The sequence below is a fragment of the Tenrec ecaudatus genome, chromosome 10 (assembly GCF_050624435.1).
Source record: "Tenrec ecaudatus isolate mTenEca1 chromosome 10, mTenEca1.hap1, whole genome shotgun sequence".
NCBI classification, from domain to species: domain Eukaryota; kingdom Metazoa; phylum Chordata; class Mammalia; order Afrosoricida; family Tenrecidae; genus Tenrec; species Tenrec ecaudatus.
Genome location: NC_134539.1, coordinates 144,597,241 through 144,617,916, shown reverse-complemented (window position 1 = coordinate 144,617,916; position 20,676 = coordinate 144,597,241). Strand labels below are relative to the sequence as shown.

At 46.6% G+C, this 20,676-nt stretch overlaps 1 protein-coding gene and 1 pseudogene across 5 annotated transcripts in view; both read right to left on the bottom strand.

Annotated features, from left to right (window-relative positions):
* HELZ (helicase with zinc finger) overlaps positions 1 to 18,451 on the bottom strand; it is a 172,386-nt gene extending 153,935 nt beyond the window's left edge. For 2 of the 5 annotated variants that reach the window (XM_075562112.1, XM_075562116.1), the window contains exons 1-3: positions 17,725 to 17,810; positions 16,326 to 16,381; positions 13,188 to 13,244 (exon numbers count right to left, since the gene is read on the bottom strand). The gene's annotated coding sequence lies outside the window, so the exon portion shown is untranslated. Of the gene's footprint in view, positions 1 to 13,187; positions 13,245 to 16,325; positions 16,382 to 17,724; positions 17,811 to 18,352 lie in introns of those variants that run through there. The other 3 variants (XM_075562113.1, XM_075562115.1, XM_075562114.1) reach the window with 3 other exon arrangements.
* Positions 18,452 to 20,095: 1,644 nt separating this feature from the next.
* On the bottom strand, positions 20,096 to 20,376 carry LOC142458391 (protein mago nashi homolog pseudogene; annotated as a pseudogene).
* Positions 20,377 to 20,676: the final 300 nt, after the last annotated feature.

Below are 20,676 nucleotides of genomic sequence, written 5' to 3'. Positions count from 1 at the left end.
TTCACAGGGGTCATCCGATTCATAACAGTAGCAAAATAGCAGTTATGAAGTAACAACAAAAATAATTTTATGGTTGGGTGTCACCATAACATGAGGAACCATATGAAAGGGTCACGGCATAGGAAGGTTGAGAACCACTGAGATAGAAAATAAAATATGGATAGCAGCTATCTCCTTCCCCGAAGCCCATCACCAAGACTAATCTAGAGCAAAGTGTCAGAAAGGACCATAGTGAGGGCACTGCTCAGCTCACCTAGAAGCTCCCGAGGTCTCGAGAAGCAAGCAGAGAAAACGTGAGCCATGTCACAGGCCAGAGGATGCTAAGGGGACCTCACAACAAACTTAACATGGGATAGCAAAGAGAACCTGGCTCTAATGTCCTCTTTTTAGCGTCTGGGACCGGAAAAGAATATTACTGACAAAAAATCAGAGAATTTTTTTAAAGTCTGGAGGCTAGTTCACTGTAACATACCAGAGTTTGTCTCTTAGATTTAACATCTATAATGGATATGTATGACAATTGTGAGGGCAGAGCAGGTCTAGGCAGTGTGTCATTATGCGATACATAGGGTAGCCATGAGTCCGAACAAATCTGACTTGAAGTCACTTAACAACAAGCACAGGAAAATAGATATTAGATGCTATCTTCTACATGGGGGAGAGCCCAGGGGAAGGGCATATGAGAACTCTGACCTACATGTGCAACTTTTCTGTAAAACATAACATTATTCCCAAATAAAAAGTACATATCTCTGTGTAATGGGATTATGACTTAAAAAAATACATCTGTATTCCTAACTTTGTTAACAAAAAACATATATCAATGAAATGAAAAGCAGGAGTAAACAAGCGGCCATCTAGCTCAGAAGCAACAAAGCCCACATGGAAGAAGCACACTAGCCTGTGTGATCATGAGGTGCCAAAGGGATCAGTTATCAGGCATCAAAGAACAAAAAAATCATATCATTGTGTTCACCTTCCCTATACAATCGCTCGCTGAAGACAAATGGGTGCATAAGCAAATGTGGTGAAGAAAGCTGATGGTGCCTGGCTATCAAAAGATACAGCGTCTGGGGTCTTAAAGGCTTTAAGGCAAACAAGCAGTCATCTAGCTGAGAAACAACTAAGTCCACATGGAAGAAGCATACCAGCCTGTGTGATCACAAGGTGTCGATGGGATCAGGTTATCAGGCATCAAAAAACAAAAACTCGTGAATGAGGGGGAGTGCGGAGTGGGGACCCAAAGCCCATCTGTAGGCAATTGGACATCCCCTTACAGAAGGGACCCAGGGAGGAGACTACACTACATTGTACAGTGTAGCAACAATGAAACATACAACTTTCCTCTAGTTCCTAAATGATTCCTCTCCTCCCCACCATCATGATCCCAATTCTACCTTGCAAGTCTAGCTAGACCAGAGGATGGACACTGGTACAGACAGGAACTGGAAACACAGGGAATCCAGGGCGATGATCCCTTCAGGACCAGCGGTGTGAGTGGCGATACCGGGAGGGTGGATGGAGGGTGGGTTGGAAAGGGGGAACCGATTACAAGGATCTACATGTGACCTCCTCCCTGGGGGATGGACAACAGAAAAGTGGGTGAGGGGAGTGGGTAGGATATGACAAAATAATAATAATTTATTAATATCACAGGTTCATGAGGGGAGGGGAGCGGAGAGGGAGGGGAAAAAACGAGGAGCTAATACCAAAGCTCAAGCAGAAAGCAAATGTTTTGTGGATGATGATGGCAACAAATATACAAATGTGCTTAACACAATGGATGCATGTATGGATTGAGAGAAGAGTTTGTACGAGCCCCCAATAAAATGATTTTTTTTTTAAAGAAATGAAAAGAAGAAAGAGGAGGAGGGAACTAGTATAGGTTAAAAGGAGCCATCAAGAAGATGACAAGTGACAGCATTAGAAGACATTTGGGTGACAAGAAGAGAAATTTTGCCAAGAAGGGCTTGATATTTCACGGGATTACTGAATTAATATTTTCTTTGGTGTAGAAAGCTGGATTATGTTTACAAGGGAAGATGGCTTCATTCTTAGGAAATACGTACTGAACAACGGATGAAGTGCCATTCAGGATGTCTGCCACGGACTTAAATAAAGCAGAGACAAAGGCTAACTGCAAAACAGCACGGGTTGCTGGGGGTTTGGGTTGGGGTTGGGTGAACTTGTCTTTCAACTGTTTGCTAAAATTTCATAATATAAAATCTCTATGGTATAAGAGCTTTATGAGCCCCAATAAAAAGATTTATTAATTTAAAAAAAATCTCTATGGCAGTAAGCACGGTTTTCTTTAACTTAAAAAAGGAGTGTAAGTCCCAAACTAATCCACAAATGCCACATTTTTCTCTTAAATATAAAATCTTTTCTAATCTTATATACTGCCTGATTTACTTTTTCTAAATTAAAAAGGTGATAGGAAACAGGCCATTTACTTCACATGGTAAGATATGAGAGCTAACATTTGGGAGTAAAATTTCAATTTCCTTCAAATTGGTATAGTCTTTATTATTGTCTTTTTAATCAACTATGCAGTCTAGATGGATCTTGGGCTCAGTCACTTCTAACTTATCTACTTTTCTCAAAATCTGTTTACCTTATTCCTTAAAGAATCTGGGAAGAGGATGACAGGACTGTAACAGTGGCGAAGGTAAAGTTCTACAGCAGGGTCACTAGCAGACAGACTTAGCAGACCTCAAACCCCAGGGACACACCCTCTAACATCAAGTAGAGCTGGCTCCACAGAGTTTGGGAGACTTCATTCTGAGCAGCTGATGGGTTTGAACTGCTAACCTGGGGGTTAGCAGTCCAATACCACTACCAGGGCTCCTTAGAGGAGACAGAGCTAAGCCTAAATCCAAGATCCAGTACTTGTAGTTACTCAAATGCCTTTCTCTAGCTGAGAAAGAAATGGAAACGTGGATCCTCAAGGAAGACTCTTCCTGCTTACTGCTAGCTAGATTAGAATCTTGAAACAATCATTTCTAGCCTAACCTTCTAATATTCTATATAAAACACCTATCAACCCACTGCCAGCAAGTCCATTCCCACTCACTGCAACAGTCTGTAGACACGCAAACACGCCAGGGCGACTGCCATCAAGTTGCTTCTGATGTACAGCAATCCTGTACAGGACCTCCCAGGCTGTGAATCTTCACAGGAGCAGACAGCTTCTGCTTTCTCACACGAAGGGGGCTGATGGGTTTGCACCACTGACCATGCACTTAGTAGTCCAAGACTTAACCCGCAGCACCACTAGGGCCATGACATGGAGACTCAGGCCTGTATCCTGATATCCAGATGCAAACAAACTTAGAAATGTACTCATTACCCACTCCCCAACATGCTCTGCCCGTGGAGGAGAACTGGGGCTCTCAGGGCAGAGCCAGAGCAGAGGCGGGAAACTGGTCCTAATCCTTAAGAGGCTAAACAAACACAGAGAAGCTATAAAGCAGAGGGCAAGGTTCAGTGTGGCTTCCAGAGGCCTGCTGGGAAAAGAAGGGCACGGGTGGGGGTGGGGGTGGGGGTGGGGGCAGGCAGAAGGGAATCCCTCTGGCAGCTGAGGAGCCTGGGGAAGAGATTTAGGTGAAGAGGCAAAGCAAGCAGGGTAGGTGAGATCAGAGAAGGGGCTCTCAAGATAAGGAGAGGGGGCAAGGGAGACTCAAAAGCAAAAGGAGGTCTATTCCAGGAGCTTCTGCTCAGGTGTCAGCGAAAGAGAGCTTCCTCCCTGGAGGGGTCGTTTGAATCTAAGGAAGCAGTGAAGGTTGGTGAGGCCAATAACACGTGAGAAGGGAAATCTTTCCATGAAAGAACACTAGTATGTCCCCTCCACAGAAGAGCTGAGGCATTTTTTTCATGCATCTTTGTTTTCCCGGGAGGAGAATGCTTACTTGTTTGGGGAAGAATTTCAAACTGGGACTCATTTTTTCATATGCTTCATTTTAAATACTCCAGGTCAGTGGTCAAGAGTATGGACTTGAAGCCAGATCTACCAGAGTTTGAATCCTGACAGTTTGACCAGAGGCACTTTGGGTAAACTCTCGGAGCCTCCAGCTCCACATCTGTAAGATGGGGATAAGAACAGCAGCTACCGAGACTGTCACAGGAGTAAGTCTGAATGTGTCAACGAATCCCTAGGGGGTACAAACAATAATGGATTCGGACACTATTGGAAAGGTTGGAGGTTCCAGGCACCTTGGAAGAAAGGCCTGGTGATCTACTTCCCCCAAAATGAGCTACTGAAAAGGCTATGGAGCACAGTTCTATAGTGACACGCATGACACACAGGGAGACAGCTAGGTGAATGTGTAAATCACTCAGAAAGGTACCTGGCCTATCATAACCACTACCAAGCTATTAACTACTAGTCAACTGTGGGATCTACAAGTCCCACTGAAAGCTGGGAGTTAGCTGCTTTGTTTACCGTGGAAGCCCAGAGACCTGGCATACCCAGCATAATAAAACTGATAAAAGAAAAACACAAACTTCAAGTAAATAATACATAAACTCATACAATCTTTTATTTTTAACAACTAAAAGTTGCATAGTATCTTAGACTTCAAAGTTTACAGCTCACAAAAGGTCTTGACATCCCTATCTCATGTGTTTCTGTAAAGCTGAGAGTTCTATCTCCATCTCACAGACAAACTATACCTCAGAAGCCTGACGTGATTAGTCCAAAGACACAAAGTCTGAGGCAGCCCAGGAATTCGGGAAGTTAATCCAGCTTTGCTTTACTCTAGACCCCACCCAGAAAGCTAAGAGCATACTACCCTAAACAACTCAACTCCCTTTACCTACACACAAAGTTTAAGGTCACCCAAAAGCCCACTATGCTGTTTGCTTCAAAATAATCAAGGGGGTTAGGGGGAGAGTAGATTAAACAGCATTGGACAATAGTTGAAAACCGTTAAGTTGGATAATGGGCAAAAAGGGATTGATTACATTCCTCGCATCTCTAAGTTTGAATGTGTCCATAACTTTTACTTAAAAAATAAAAGCTCTTGCTCCCCAACACACACACACACACACACACACACACACGCACATGCACACATGCCAGCCCTAGTGCTGTTAACTGGGTGTGAGGAAGGCGCCAGAGCAGAGACCTTCAGCTCCTCAGGGTGAGGCGGGGAAGGGGCAGGGCTGGGAAGCAGGAAGTGTCCTCTTAGCTCTGCTTCAACTGCAGACCAGACTGCTACCTCCTCGGCCCTGAATTTCCTCATGTGCTGGCCCAAAAAGGTCTCTACAGTTCCTTCCAGGATTAAAATTCTGATTGAAACTTTCTACTAGTTTCTTAAACTTCACTTAATCAAAACCACGTTCATCTTTTCTCTAGCCTAAAACCTGTTCTTCCCCTCTGACTTCCCTACCATAAAAACCACAACATCATCTCTGACTTGAGTGGCTAATCGGCACTGTTCCCTTCAATCTCTCAACCCTTTCTCCAGTCCAACACCTCCCTACCATGACCAAGGCCCCCAAACCCACACAGGCCTCATCACCCCTCACTTGAACTCTTACCATTGAATGAACACAACAAAAGTGCCCATCTCTAGTCTTTCATCACTGCCACCATCATACTGAGCCTCAGTCTGACACTGAGCATACCATATATCAGCCTGACCTGCCAGCTTCAGTTTCCACTAGATTCCTTTTGTGTAACCCAGGGCCTCAAAACCAAAACAAACTCACTGCCAGTGAGTCGATGCTAACTCGTAGTGACCCTTAGGACAGGGTAGAACTGCCCCTGTGCGTTTCTAAAACTGTAACTTGCTTATGGGAATAGAAAGACCAGTCTTTCTCCCAAGGAGTAGCGGTGCGGTTTCAAAATGGAGACCTTATGGACTGCAGCCAAGTAACATGGGTATTAAATTAGCTGATCCTATCACATGTCTGACCCCGCCCCCAACCTTTTTTCAAACTGTCCCTCCCTCTAGAATGCCTTTTTCTTTCCATTCTCACCTTCTTGGTTCAATTGGACTCCCACCCCAGGTTGGCACATTCCCTAATAGCCCCATGGGGACAGAACCACTCCATCCACTTAACCCCTAATCACTCTGTGTAACCTCCTTTAGAACACCTATCAATGTCCTTTTATTTTGGGGGTGTCTCTATTCTGACACAGGGAAAATTGTGAGGATTGTGCAACACTGGATGGTGCCTCATTCTCTTGTACGTAAGGCTGCTATGAGTTAGAACCAACTTGACAACACCTACCACCACCAATTAATTCTCCCTCCTTGATAACGAGTTTCTTGTCAACAGGAAGTATTTGGTTCATCTTCATACCCTTCAGAGCTGGGCTTGTGTGCCATGCAGATAAAACGTTGGAGGAAGTGACTGCATAGCTCTCCACACAGTCACAAAGGGGGCGGGGAGGGAGGGGAGGGAGGCAGACCCACCCCCAGGCAGACAAGCCTCAACCGTCCAGAAAAGCCGCCTCCTTCCGTGCACACCGTAATAGAACACTGAGAACTCAGAGATACACAGCACAGCACAGGGTATACAGTGGATACTCGACAGAATGCTCAGCTGAATCCAACCATCCCCTAAGAGACAACTTGCCCTCTAGACTAGGGTATACTCACTGTTTGTGCCCTTTTTATCTTTTAAGTGATACCTAGTTAGACTTGTCTTACCATCCAAAGCACACATCTTAGTTTACTGCATAAAAAGCAGTCAACGGGAAGGGGGCCAAGCAGTGAAACTTGTTATCAACAGAGAAATGCAAGTGAACTAAGTACACCTATTCCCCCTTTAGTGACCATCCAACATCTCACGTTCACAACTTGGAAAAATTGCCAGGGAGCACCTCTGATGAAACTGACCCCATATGGGGCCAGTCTGCCAGGTGGTCCTCTGCAGACCACCTGAATGATATACAGCAGCCCCAATGACAACTGGACCACAAGAAGGACCACGGCTGACTAGTAACAAGATATCTTTCCCCTTCGTCAGTGACATTTCAATCCAGGCTCTAAGGACGCAAGGTGACAGTGAGACAACACAAGGTCATGGGGAAGCAAAAGGAGGTCAGAAAGGGATTCAAATGTGGAGAGGTTGACAGAGGAAGGTACAAAGCCGGTGGAGAAGAGTGGGACCCCCATTCAAGGTAGATGGCGAAAGGGGCCACAAGTGTCGAGCAGGGTCCTCACCCAGGACTGGTAGCAGGAGGCTGCAGACAACACCCAACCACCATCATCACCTTCTGCTATGGTGATAGGGAAGATGTGGTCGGGAAGCAGGACACACCCCATCATATGCATCCTGAGGACAAGCCTAAGAGCAGTGAACCACGGAGTAGGGAACAAAACTCTGGTGCAAAGATGTCCCTGGCGAAAGAGGGACCAGACTTCAACCCAGTATTCCAAGATGTGAATACAACATACTGGCATGAAGCAGGGAACCAGTAGAGATGAGGGGCCGGCCCCAATCCCAACAACGTGGAGCCCCGCCTGCCAGAAAAATTCAATGCAGAGGACAGCACTGAATCAATAGCTCAGGGAGAGGGACACGTCTGCTCAAAGCACACAGGAACAAATGAAGGGGGAGGAAGAAAGAGTGGAGCGAATGTTGACTCACCAAGTCTTGAGGACGATATCCCTGCTCAGAGAAGCCAATGCAGAGAGGACCATATGGTCAGCCCCACTATAACACACGACATCCCTCATAACCCATAACCCTACAGGGGACAATACTGGAGACACAGTGCGGGAATTGCCCCCGATCTGACCCCACCACACCAAGGCAAAACATTAAGGGTGTGCAACAGAACAGCAAGGGGAACAGAGCAATTAAGTTCCCAGGGATTACCAAAATTAGATTTTGGGGCCAGGGGGTGGCACCCATCACTCCATGGGAAAACACTCCTAAGGTCAACAAACACCTTGAACTATTTACTGGCTTTTTTTTTTAATACCTTTTTTTTTTTTTACATTTTATTAGGGGCTCATACAACTCTTATCACAATCCATACATATACATACATCAATTGTATAAAGCACATCCGTACATTCTTTGCCCTAATCATTTTCTTTTCTTTCTTTATTTTTTTTTCCCTTTTCTTTTTTTACATTTTGCCCTAATCATTTTCAAAGCATTTGCTCTCCACTCAAGCCCTTTGCATCAGGTCCTCTTTTTTTTTTCTTTTTTTTCCCCCTCCCTCAAGAGCCCTTGATATTTTATAGCTTGTTATTTTGTCATATCTTGCCCTATCCAGAGCCTCCCTTCCCCCCATTCTCTGCTGTCCATCTCCTAGGGCGGAGGTCACATGTGGATCCTTATAATCAGTTCCCCCTTTCCAACCCACTCACCCTCCACTCTCCCAGCATCGCCCCTCACACCCCTGGTCCTGAAGGTATCGTCCACCCTGGATTCCCTGTGCCCCCAGCTCCCATATGCACCAGTGTACAACCTCTGCCCTATCCAGTCCTGCAAGGTAGAATTCGGATCATGGTAGTTGGGGGGAGGAAGCATCCAGGATCTGGGGGAAAGCTGTGTTCTTCATCGGTACTACATTGCACCCTGACTGACCTATCTCCTCTCCTAAACCCCTCTGTGAGGGGATCTCCAGTGGCCAATACTTGGGCCTTGGGTCTCCACTCTGCACTTCCCCTTTCATTCACTACGGCATACACACACACACACACACACACACACACACACACACATATATATATATACACACATTTTTTTTGCATGATGCCTTATACCTGGTCCCTTTGGCACCTCATGATCGCACAGGCTAGTGTTTCTTCCATGTGGGCTTTATTGCTTCTGAGCTAGATGGCCGCTTGTTCACCTTCAAGCCTTTAAGACCCCAGACACTATCTCTTTCGATAACCGGGCACCATCAGCTTTCTTCGCCACATTTGCTTGTGCACCCGTTTGTCTTCGGCAATTGTATCATGGAGGTGTGCAGTCAATGATATGATTTTTTTGTTCTTTGATGTCTGCTAACTGATCCCTTCGGGACCACCCGATCACACAGGCTGGTGTGTTCTTCCATATGGGCTTTGTTGCTTCTGAGCTAGATGGCCGCTTGTTTATCTTCAAGCCTTTAAGACCCCAGACACTAGCTCTTTTGATAGCCGGGCACCATCAGCTTTCTTCACCACATTTACTTGTTCACCCACTTTGGCTTCAGCAGTTGTGTCGGGAGGGTGAGCTGTTTTGTTTTCTTTTGGTGCTTTGTTTTGCTCTATCTTTTTTTTGTGCATATTATCTCTGCAGGTCTATCTAGATTAGATAGTTGGGATAAACAATCCTCAGGAAAAAACTGACAGTTCCAGGGGGAAATGGGAAAGGGGGTGAGGGGGAAAAGGAAGTGGTGTAAACAAACCCAGGGACAAGGGAACAACAAGTGATCCAAAATCAGTAGTGAGGAGGGTGTAGGAGGCCTAGTAGGGCTTGATCAAGGGTAATATAACCGAGAGGAATTACTGAAACCCAAATGAAGGCTGAGCATGACAGCAGGACAAGAGGAAAGTAAAAGGAAATAGAGGAAAGAACTAGGAGGCAAAGGGCATTTATAGAGGTCTAAATACAGTCATGTACATATGTAAATATATTTATATATGGCAATGAGGTAATAGATCTATGTGCATATATTTATAGGTTTAGTATTAAGGTAATAGGTGGACAGTGGATCTCCACTCAAGTACCCCCTCAATGCAAGAACACTTTGTTCTATTAAACTGACATTCCATGATGCTCATCTTCCCAACACAATTACTGAAGACAAAGCGGGTGCATAAGCAAATGTGGTGAAGAAAGCTGATGGTGTCAGGCTATCAAAAGATATAGCATCTGGGGTCTTAAAGGCTTGAAGATAAACACGCGGTCATCTAGCTCAGAAGCAACAAAGCCCACATGAAAGAAGCACACCAGCCTGTGTGATCACGAGGTGTTCGAATGGATTAGATAGACATCAGGCATCAAAGAACAAAAATCATGTCAATGTGAATGGGGTGGGGAATGCAGAGTGGGGACCCAAAGCCCATCTGTAGGACATCTGCTTACAGAAGGGTCGGAGGGAGGAGACGAGCCAGTCAGTGTGTAGTGTAGCAACAATGAAACATACAACTTTCCTCTAGTTCCTAATTGCTTCCTCCGCCAAACTCTCATGATCCCAAGTCTACCTTACAAATCCAGCTAGACCAGGGGATGTGCACAGGTACAGATAGGAACTAGAAACACAGAGAATCCAGGACGGATGATCCCTTCAGGATCAGTGGTGAGAGTGGCGATACCGGAGGGTGGAGGGAAGGTAGAGTAGAAAGGGGGAACCAATTACAAGGATCTACGTATAAACCCCCTCCTTGGGGGATGGACAACAGAAAAGTGGGTGAAGGGAAACGTCAGACAGTGTAAGACATAACAAAATAATAATTTCTAATTATCAAAGGTTCATGAGGGAGGAGGGGCAGGAAGAGAGGGAAAAAAATGAAGAGCTGATAACAAAGGTTCAAGTAGAAAGCAAATATTTTGAGAATGACTATGGCAACAAATGTACAAATGTGCTTGACACAATGGATGGATGTATGGATTGTGATAAGAGTTGAATGAGCCCTCAGTAAAATGATATTTTAAAAAATAAAAATGGAAACCGAGCTGATTCCAGGAACCCAAGTGGAAGGTGAATTATGAGAATGACGAGTGCAACGAATGTATAAGGGTGCTTTGCTCAATTGATGTATGTACAGATTGTGATAAGAGCCTTATGAGCCCCAATAAAAAGATTTAAAAAAATAAAAATAAAAATGTCCCTGGCTGGTCAGGCCTGCTAATTTCACCTAACAACCTGGTCTCTGGAAGTTAACTATGTCAATAAATGAGGAGTGGATATACACTATTAAATTAGCACAATGGTTGATGCACTGTGCTGACGAGTAGTTCGAACCAACCAGCTACCCCTGCTGGCTAGGAAACCCTATGGGACAATTCTACTCTGTCCTTACAATATCAGTATGTGTCAATTTGATGGCAACTGGTTTAGGCTTAATTTTTTTCTTTAAATACATTTAAAACGGGTACATCCATATATCTCTGTTAGTACTGAAACTGTTACAACACCTTTAAAAAACTATATGACAGCACATATCTAAAACCATACTGGCATCACACCCTTAACATAGCACCAGTCAGAAACGCACCACAGATATAATTAGTGAGAATAATCCTCACAATGTTAAATGAAAAGCAACAACATAAATATCTAACACTAGACTTATGCAAATGATGAAAGCAAGATTTGATAAGGTATTTAGTGGCCTTTCAAAATGTACACCCACAAATTAACAACATGGAAGAAATTAACATGCATGATAAAGTTTAAAAAATCAAATTCTAATCACCATAATTTATATGTGTATATTCATATACACACATACCTATATCTACATACATACATGAAAGGTCTTCAAAAGTTCATGGAAAAATTCTATTACCTTTTTCAATCCATTTCCCACAAACTTTTTGAGTCTTTAATATATATTTCTATGAAATCCCTAAAAGAAAAGCAATGGTTTTAGGGTAATCACCCTAACACTGAGGCATTTACTTAGTATTAATTATTTTAAAAAAACAAAAACATTTCTGTGAATTTTTCCTTGTTCTTCTGGTTCTCTCACCTAGTCTACATTCTTACACTGCTTGCTGAGTGAAGAAATAAAGTTCCCCTGCATGCAGGAAGCAGGAAACCATGGGCATAAGAAGAGTGCTCACTCTGGCCTGGATCAAGCGCTCTCTCTCCCAACAATGACCTATGACACACCCAAACCCTAGCTTCCCAGGGAGGAACACACCACCTCAACTGAGCTTCCACTCACCCCCATGAACCTGTGGGCGAGAATCACACAAAATACACAGAGCCTCAAGAAACAAAGACTCTTCCTAACACCAAGTATTACTTTAACAAACAGCAAGGAACCAAGTCCAAGTTTAAATGCAAACCCTAAAAGTGTAAACCAGAGGACTCCAAAAAGTTCATGGAAAAATTGTTAACTTTTAATTCCATTATCTGTCACATCATGGAGGCAAGGCGGGGGTTCCAATGACCCCTTGCTGACTCAGTAATGAACTACATCACAGTTACAAGGCAGTTCGGACTCATGGTCAAACCAAAGAACTTGGGGTCAAGAGATTTGGGTATATTAAAGGAAACAAAAAGAAAGACAAGATTTTCCTTTTTTTTTTTACCATAGAAAAAATTTGGTTCTGTGGTTTGTTTTGTTAACCAAGAACAAAGCTAAAAATTCTAGCTGAAAGCAAGCAGCTAAGGAGCAGCTAGCAGTGTTCTCATAAGTCTTTCAAAGCCAGAGCCCCAATGCAGGGTAAGTCATTTCATCACGTGCTGAGCTTTCTAGAGCTGGAGGCATCTAATGAAACATAGTATTGAAAATAAGCCATCACAAAGACCTTAGCCCTAATGCCTTAAAAGGGAATTTTAGGTCAGGCTCCTAACTCTTCTTTTTCTGTAGGATGGCCATTTTCTACATTAAATAAAGGCCAAAATAATATCGTGGTCCAAGGAAAAGCCAACTGCAAACAAATAACTCCAGCCCAAACTTTTGCTTTCTCTAGCAAGCAAGATGTTTTCACAAAAAAACAGTAATTCTGAAGGGTTATTATAGTGTTAATACACTGGAAGGAATATAGCCATTACATTTTTTTTAATTAACCTTTTGTTTCAGTCGGCACGTTCTCAGTGGCAGTACATCAAGCCATGAATGGCAAGATATCCACAGTAGGTAACGGAAAACCAGACCATTCATCACTGAACCCAGTTCAGCAGGTGTGGGGTGACTGCTGTTCAAGAATGCTGCACACAAACGGAAGGACTCTCAGGTCTCCTTCATGCGCAAGCAGGCTGAAATCCGGACCAAACGGAGTATTAAGTGACACACTCCCACCCCACCCTTCTCTCCTCTTCTCGGACACACACAGGCAGGGTCTTCAGGGGGTGGCCATTAGCCAATCAGGTCCAGAGGTCAGCAGTTAAGAGCCACATCATCGCAACAGTGGGTTAAGCACTCTTTCTGACTGGGCCACCCCACCCTGTCCCTCCTCAGCCAAACACTCCTGTCTAATTTAAATCTCCCTCGTCTCTTTCTCAGGTATCATAAAAGCCATCTTTTTATATTAAGGCCTCTCCTAGCCTTACTCACCTGCAGTTCACTGCACTGGGTAGCACCCAAATAGCCCATCAGAGCTCTTTATAATTTCTGAAAGAAAAGAGAAGAGACTTTTTAACTACAGAGCAGGGAGCACCATGTGCTGAAGGACCCACTCTAAAGCATTTGCATACAATGCTGTTTGTGACCCTGAGGTCCCCAATATTTCAAAAAAATGTCACATAACCAGCGCTGGACCTACAAGTCCAGAGATAAGACTTTGGTTTAACATGGGTATCACTTAACTATATGATCTTGGACCAGTCACTAACTTCCCCAGATCTGTTTGCTGAACTGGAAACTACAAACAAACTAGATAAAGACAGTCCAGCCATTCCAGTGGAAAGATCATGGGCTCTCCCAACAACCTATTGACAACATATTTATAATTTAACGTTTAGTTCCTGCTCCTCTTTTGAGTAACTACTGCTGACAAACTTTGCCCCAAACTTTCTAAACATTTGAAACAATAAGCAAAGGGCCTTATTTCTTGGGCCAGGCCTATATTTGTATCTTAAAAGCAGGCTGACAATTATAGACAAATCTGCATTCAATATTCATGCCAAGTGTACTTCTCAGAGAATAAAATGCATTTATAAGTTCTGGTCTACTTACTCACATATCTTCTGAAATTGTCCTTCATGGACATGTTGTGCATTTTTAAACTAGACAAAACCCTCGCAAGGAGGAGTGGTTTCTCCTGTTGTTCTGCCATCTCTTCCTCTCCAATGAGACCGTGGACAGTCTAGAAATGTGGACAGACTTTACAACCCCCTAAAGTGGACATGGATGCTATTAGAAAATGAAGCTGCCTGCTACACAATTGCAAAAACCAGGTTTCTCAGCTCATAGAGATGGCCTGACTGACTCCCAAAAACCAAGGCCTCACCTAAAACTAGTGGCCCAGATTCCGGGCCAAAAGGCCAGACTAAAAAAGTCATGTCTTTAGTCAGCTCAACAACAAGGGCAGCTACTCCACCACAACCAACCTCCAATCCTATGGAATTTCCCATTATAAAATGGTCTGGGTAGCAAGCTGTCCAGTGGCCAACTACTACCTTCACTTTCAAGTGAGCACTACACATCACACGATCCACTTGTGTGATAAATTTATGGAAAATGGAAATTGTGTTGGCACATTTCAGGCCAAGCCACACTGGCCACACAGGATTAGCACCTTGGAAATAATCCATTTTTGAGTACAAATGAATACCTCCATCTGCTATGGATTGAACTGGGTCCCCTAAAACCATGCAGGGACTTTAAAAAGCTTTGGGGGGAGAAGAACTAAAAGATAATGGCATTCTCCCATATGCTTTTTGAAGAACCCTGGCATGTGTTAACTTGGCTAAGCCAAGACTCAGTGGTTTGCCAGTGATGGGATGATGTAATTTGAATATTATATAATGACCATGATGTGATTTCATCTAATCAGCAAATCAACTTGAAGGGGCTTTACCCTTATTTGGGTCACAGCCCTGATCAGATTCCATGGGGAATGTCCGTGGGATGTGGCCTTTTCTCTCTTACAAGAGAAGAAAGGAGAGCAAATCAGAGGCAGAGGGACCTAGATACCACCAAGAAAGAAGAATCAGGAATGGGAGGCCTTTGGAGCCAACGTCCCTACACTGAGAACTTCCTAAGGCCAGATTCATGCCAAGACACAAGCTCTCTAAGGAATATCAGGCCCACAGCTGTTGACAGGAGACAAGGGTCTTCCCCCTTCCGGCTAGATAAATCTCTGAATTTGGAGCTCCAGCATCCTGAACTGTGAGGAAATAAATTTGTTAGTTAAAGCCATCCATTATGGAATTGTGACAATAGTAGTAGATATGAGAACTTCAAAATTTCGTGGAACTTTTCCATTATCTTTTAATTCCACTTTTCCATGAACTTTTTGAAGCCCCTCTAAGTACTTAAGACTTCAACCCAAAAATAGATCATTGATTCCTTACCACAAAATAATCTGTCAATTTCTAAAAATCGGATAAAAGGTCAAAATTGGTGGTCTCAAGGCCTAAACAGCTATCACCTGCAAACTGGAAACAAATGTAAAGTTTTAAATCCTGATTTGCTCCATCAACAACAAAAAAATTATATGTAATATACACAACCTCTGCTGAGATTCAAATGGAGTGTGTACAGCTTAAAAGTAATCTTGGTTTATATTCACCTTCCTCTCCCAAGTTTTTTAATGTGCAATGTCAACTGTTAGCCTAAATCTAAAAATATAATAATAATGTACAGTTTATTCTTCCTAGCCAAGAAAGATATGAAAAGTTTATGATATGATTTAAACATCCAGAGGCTGGCTAAATGTGTTGGGGGTTGCAGTAATCCATCTACAACAATTACTTAATTTTTTTCTAACTAACCCATAGTAAAAATATTTTTGAAGTCAAGCAGAAACTGCTTGGGACAAATAATCAAGTTAGCAAATTTCTCTCGCCTTCTCCTACTCAGAATGCTGCTCACTAAACCCGGTATCAATAAAATCCTTTAAATCCAAAGGACCACAACTTAGCTTAACTAAAAGCTTCATCTTGGGTTCCTTAAAATATTCAAACACCACACATGACCAGAAAACAATCGCAAATCAACCTTCTGCCTAATATACTCAATACTATTGTTTTTATTTCAAAATGATTATGAAACAAGTACAACTCTCTACCTTTTTTTTCTCCAGAAAATAAAGGAGTAATCAAGCGTGTACTAGAGCCCACCACACTATGGACACCCAAAACCCACATCCACAATCACTCATACCCAATGGCAAGAAAGCGATGGATACCAAGAGAGATAAAATTAGAACATCCAATTAAAGTCACACAAGGACATTTAAATAGGCAGACTATAATTACCCCTGTTGCAGATGCTGATCAAGGGTAGCCGCATCCAACAGTTGGCTCTGGGTAAGTTCCACTATGTTGGACTATGTCAGAGCCACTGAAAAGTGTGTGGGGTGGGGGGGTACCTTGAAGCTTTTGTCCCCTCTAACTCTAGCCCAGTCTATACTCCCCATTGACTGGGTGGCATTTTGGGAAAATAAAGAGGGCCCGCCAAATGACAAGAAGTTTCAACCTTGCCCTGACCAAGGAGTCAGGTAAACACTTTCTTTAACCACAGCCTCACCTTACACATCTCACCAGCACTGTAGTTCATTAGTGATCAATGACTTCATCCAAGTCCTGAGGCAAAAGAGAAAAAAATAAGTAAAAATTATCTGTACTGCATCGGTAACAATTAACAGCAGCAAACATTTTATCAGCCTGAAGTGAAAGGATGTCTAAATTCCACATGGAAAAAGTAACCAAAACGGTACAGGGTGTAGCTTGGCACATGAGTCTCCTGCTTCTTTTTGACTTCAAAATTTAAAAAAAAAAAAAAAAACACTTTCCTTTCAGTCGGAAATAGATCCTAGAATGTTCTCAACATCAAAAACATTACCCAAAAAGCTATCTCAACACTGAACGACCTTCCTATTAAAAAAAACAAACACCTGAAGTAAAAAAAACCTCATTAACGTGAGCTTCAGAGAGGGCAAAATTCAGAACAAACTGGGCAGGACATCCCCCCCTCACCCCCCCCCCCGTCCTCACTCCAGGAGGAGATGTATTTTTTATTACATTAATGATTTGCTGGAAACGCCTAAGTTATGAGGGAGGAGGAAGAACAACGTTCTAAGTTCCAAACAAAACCTGAGGATCCCCGTGCGGGCCGCTAACTTCCAGGCCTCCTGCCTTGAGGATACTCAGCGAGGAGGAGGGAGGGTGCAGGGCGAGCATCTGGATTTGGGGGGTGGGGGGGGCATCGAAATTCCCCAGATAGGGTTTGCAGTCTCTTAGCCCCGAAAAGGGGGCTCTTAAAGTAATTTCCCCAGAAGGGACAGTGTTGATATTTTTGTTGATGTGCTTACAGGCCAATGAGAATTTCCGAGGAGGGGGCGGGGAAAGGGGGGGTTGTGAATCTCGGGCAAACAGCCCTCCAAGGGGGAGGGAGAGGAGGAGGGAGGGGGCGCATCGCTGACCCAGTTTTCCCGACACCCCCCCGCCCCGCCCCGCCCCATGGAAGTCCGAGCCCGGGCTGAGGGGGGGGGGTCGCGGGGCTCCGGAGGCCCGCACGCTCCCCACCCCCAGCCGGGACCCGGCGGCGGGGAGCGTGCAGGCGGGCAGGCTCGCCTCCCCCGCCCAGGGTGCCCCGGGCCGGGCAAGCCTCCCTCAGGCGTCCGGGCCCGGCGTGCAAGGCCCCCCGGCTCGGGCCGGTCCCCGGGCGCCGCGGCCCCCGGCGGAGGCCGAGGGGACCGAGGACGGCAGGGAGCGGTAAACAGCCCCAGCGTCCGGGCCTCGCCTCGAAGCGCCCCGCTCCCTCAGGCCCCGCCGCGGGCCGCCTCGGCCCCCGGCCCGCGCCCGGGCCGCTGTCCCCCGGGCCCTGAGGGGTCGCGGGCGGGGCGCGGTTCCGACCCCCCTCGGGGAGCGCTCCGGCAGCTCGCGGAGCGGAGCCGGCAGCGGAGAAGGGGGAAGTCAGGACTTACCTGTCATTACTTTCTACGCCATCTTGGATCCACTTGTCAACGTCCCCACAAAGCATTATGGGTAAGAAAGAGCCTTTAAAGTGACTCCCCACCCCAGCCCCCGACTCCCGCCTCCCGCCGCCGGCGCCGCCCCCTCCGCCCGCGCCGCCGGAAAGTGGCCCCCGGGGTCGGGCGGGAGGCGGCGCCCCGCCCCGCGCGGGCGTCCGGAGCGCCCCCCGCCCCGCCCCGCCCCCACCCGCGCCCGGGGCGGAGGAGGCCCCGGGGTTCCCTCTTCCTCCCGCCACGCCGGTGCCCTGCGCGCCGCGGACAGCCCCCGTCGCACTTCGCCCGCCCGGGGGTCCCGGCCGCGGGCCACTCGGAGACTTCCTCCCGCGCCGGGCTGGGTCGGCGAGCGGCCCCCGGCCCGGCCGCCGTGGGCGACGCGCCAGCGCGACCCCCGAGACTCCGGGGCCCCGGGCGCCCGCGAGCCCCTGCCGCCCGGCCGGCTCGGGCCTCCCGCCTCCGCGGACCCAGAGGCGTCGCTGCCCCGGCGACCCGGCTCGAGGGCCGCGGGACACCGGGACCTGCGCGTCCCCGAGTCCCCCCGCGTCCCCCCAAAATAGTCCTAGCGCCCAAGACAACTCCCTACCCCAGTTGGTTCCCGCCGCGTCCGGCCGCGGGCCCGTCTCTAGTCCGCGACCCGAGGGGCGGACCCCCGCCCCCAGGAATGCGGCGCTGGGCTCCGGAGGAGCCACCCTTCGGGAGGGACCCCCAGGGGGTGAGGGCGCGGGGCAGGGCGCCGGACGCGGAAAGCTGGGGCAGAGTCCCGGGCCAAGAGGGGGTTGCGCCCGCCGGATTCACCTGGCTGGACCCGGTGGGGCAGCGAACCCAGGTGGCGGCTCGGCGCGGGGAGGACCGCGTCGCCGCCTCCAGCCTCCCGGGGGATGGGGGGCGGTGCGGGGCGGGACCCGGGCCAACGACCCCGAGCGCCCCGGCCAGGGCTGGGCACGCTGCAGGGGAGCCCAGCTCCTCCGCCGGCCCCGCGAGCGCATCGCGTGCCCCTCACACTCCCACTCCGGTCCCGCCCAGGTGCCCCCCACCCCTGGCGGGGGACAGACGCCCATCAGTCACCTCATTCCGTCTCTTCCCCGTGTTTACTGCTGTGCTTGCTTTGGGGACAACTGGTTGGCTTTGTTGTTGTTAAACAAGTTTTTACAAGAAGGGATCACAAAAATGAAAAGTGGGGGGGGGGAATCCTCCAAGCCCTCAATGCTTGCGAAACTGTAGTCGATATGAAAGGCTGTCGGATGGCTCTGAAATTAGAAGGTTCCAGCAGCGACATTAAACCGTCCACCTCAGCCAACCAGGAGGGCCTGGACCCCTGGGCCTACCCCATGGCCTTAAGCCCCGCCAGACCCTCCGGAAGCCGGTCTGAAAGCAGCAGGAAGAGAAACCACGACCTTTGCAGACCAGAGCCCTGCCCCAGGGGAGCCGAAAACTCCACCAAGCAATTGTCCCCGGCCAGATGAGTGAGGTGTGGACTCATTAAGGGATTGGCCCCCGGGTCACCATGAGAGAAGGAGCTAAGCAATGAGTCACTCCAGGCCGGCCAAGAACACTGGGAGCCTGGAGGGACCGCCCCTGAGTCACTAGCTCCGCAGAGTTCCAGAGGAGTGGAGAAACTGGAGCCTGGAGCCAGACTCTTCCACCACCCAGTTCAGGCAGCCACTGGGGTGATGGGGTACGCTGTTGGGAGGCTGGGCCCTCTGCCACCACGTGGAAGCCCCAATGTCTCTCACCTCTTGGCTAAAGCCCCGCAATCCCCTGATACAATTAGCCTCTTTTCCATTTTCCCTTCTGCACTAATTTAGTGGTTGCTTTGTGAGCTGTGAGTTAGATATCTCTAACTGCTAAAGAAATGTCGATGGTTCAACCCCGCAGGTGACTTCTCAGCCTCAGAAGCCCAAAGGAGCAATAGGATCTTTGTGAATGTGAATCCACTTGCCAGCGGTGGATGGGTTGGCTGTGGGCATGTGGCACCGTTAGGTGAATGTTAGGAGTTTCTTGTAATTAAGAAATGGAGCTGAGGGCCAGGGCTGCCTGCAAACCTGTTTCCTTGACCGTCTTTCTTTTTAAGGCTTTGACATCTTTCATTGGAATAAAATCGCAATGACAAGTAGTTTTTACTTCCTGACTGTAGTGTGAAAGATTGTCCAATCCACCTGGACTTAAATGATGCCATTAAGCTTTTTCACATATTTTCCTATGTTCAGTTTGCATACAAAAGAAAATATACTTCACATTCACAAAAATCTCCGTATTATAAATGAAAAATAATCCCACCCATCACCCGTCCCTTTATTCAATACACAAATAGCTCAAAAGTATACATTTACATTGGTTTAATCTTGAAATGTAATCCACTAAGACTGAAAATAACCATTTCAGAGCCTGTACCACATCTTAAAAGCACTCGCCAGCCTTCAGTATCCTTTGATTTAAGAGGACCAATTTTGGATGTGATCAAAGAAATGTGTTCATCTCCAGTTACAATTTCAAGTTCCTGTCAGGATGCAGCCACAAAGCATCATCTTGTGTAATTTCACTGTCATCAATAATTCTCTTCACTTCTTCCATTAGACTCTCGTGTACATAACCCTCTTTTCTGATCATGACATCACTTTTGTAATTGCTGTTGTTGGCATACCTAAACTTTCCATCTGGTCGAAATGTGAACTCTGGGAACTCATGTCCAAACTTGCCCTTGTGCCCTACGGAATGGGCACCTAGTAGCGCAGGTAGAAATCACTTGTCACAGACACTTTTGTGCCTGGTAATGACAGGTAGCTAGATTAGGGATAAAACGGGGGTGTCTGCACCAAATGTGTATCCTACCAAAAATCAGCTGGCGCTGCCACAATAAAGGGGTTAAAAAGAAATCATGCACACTAATTTTAGACAACTATGGGAAAA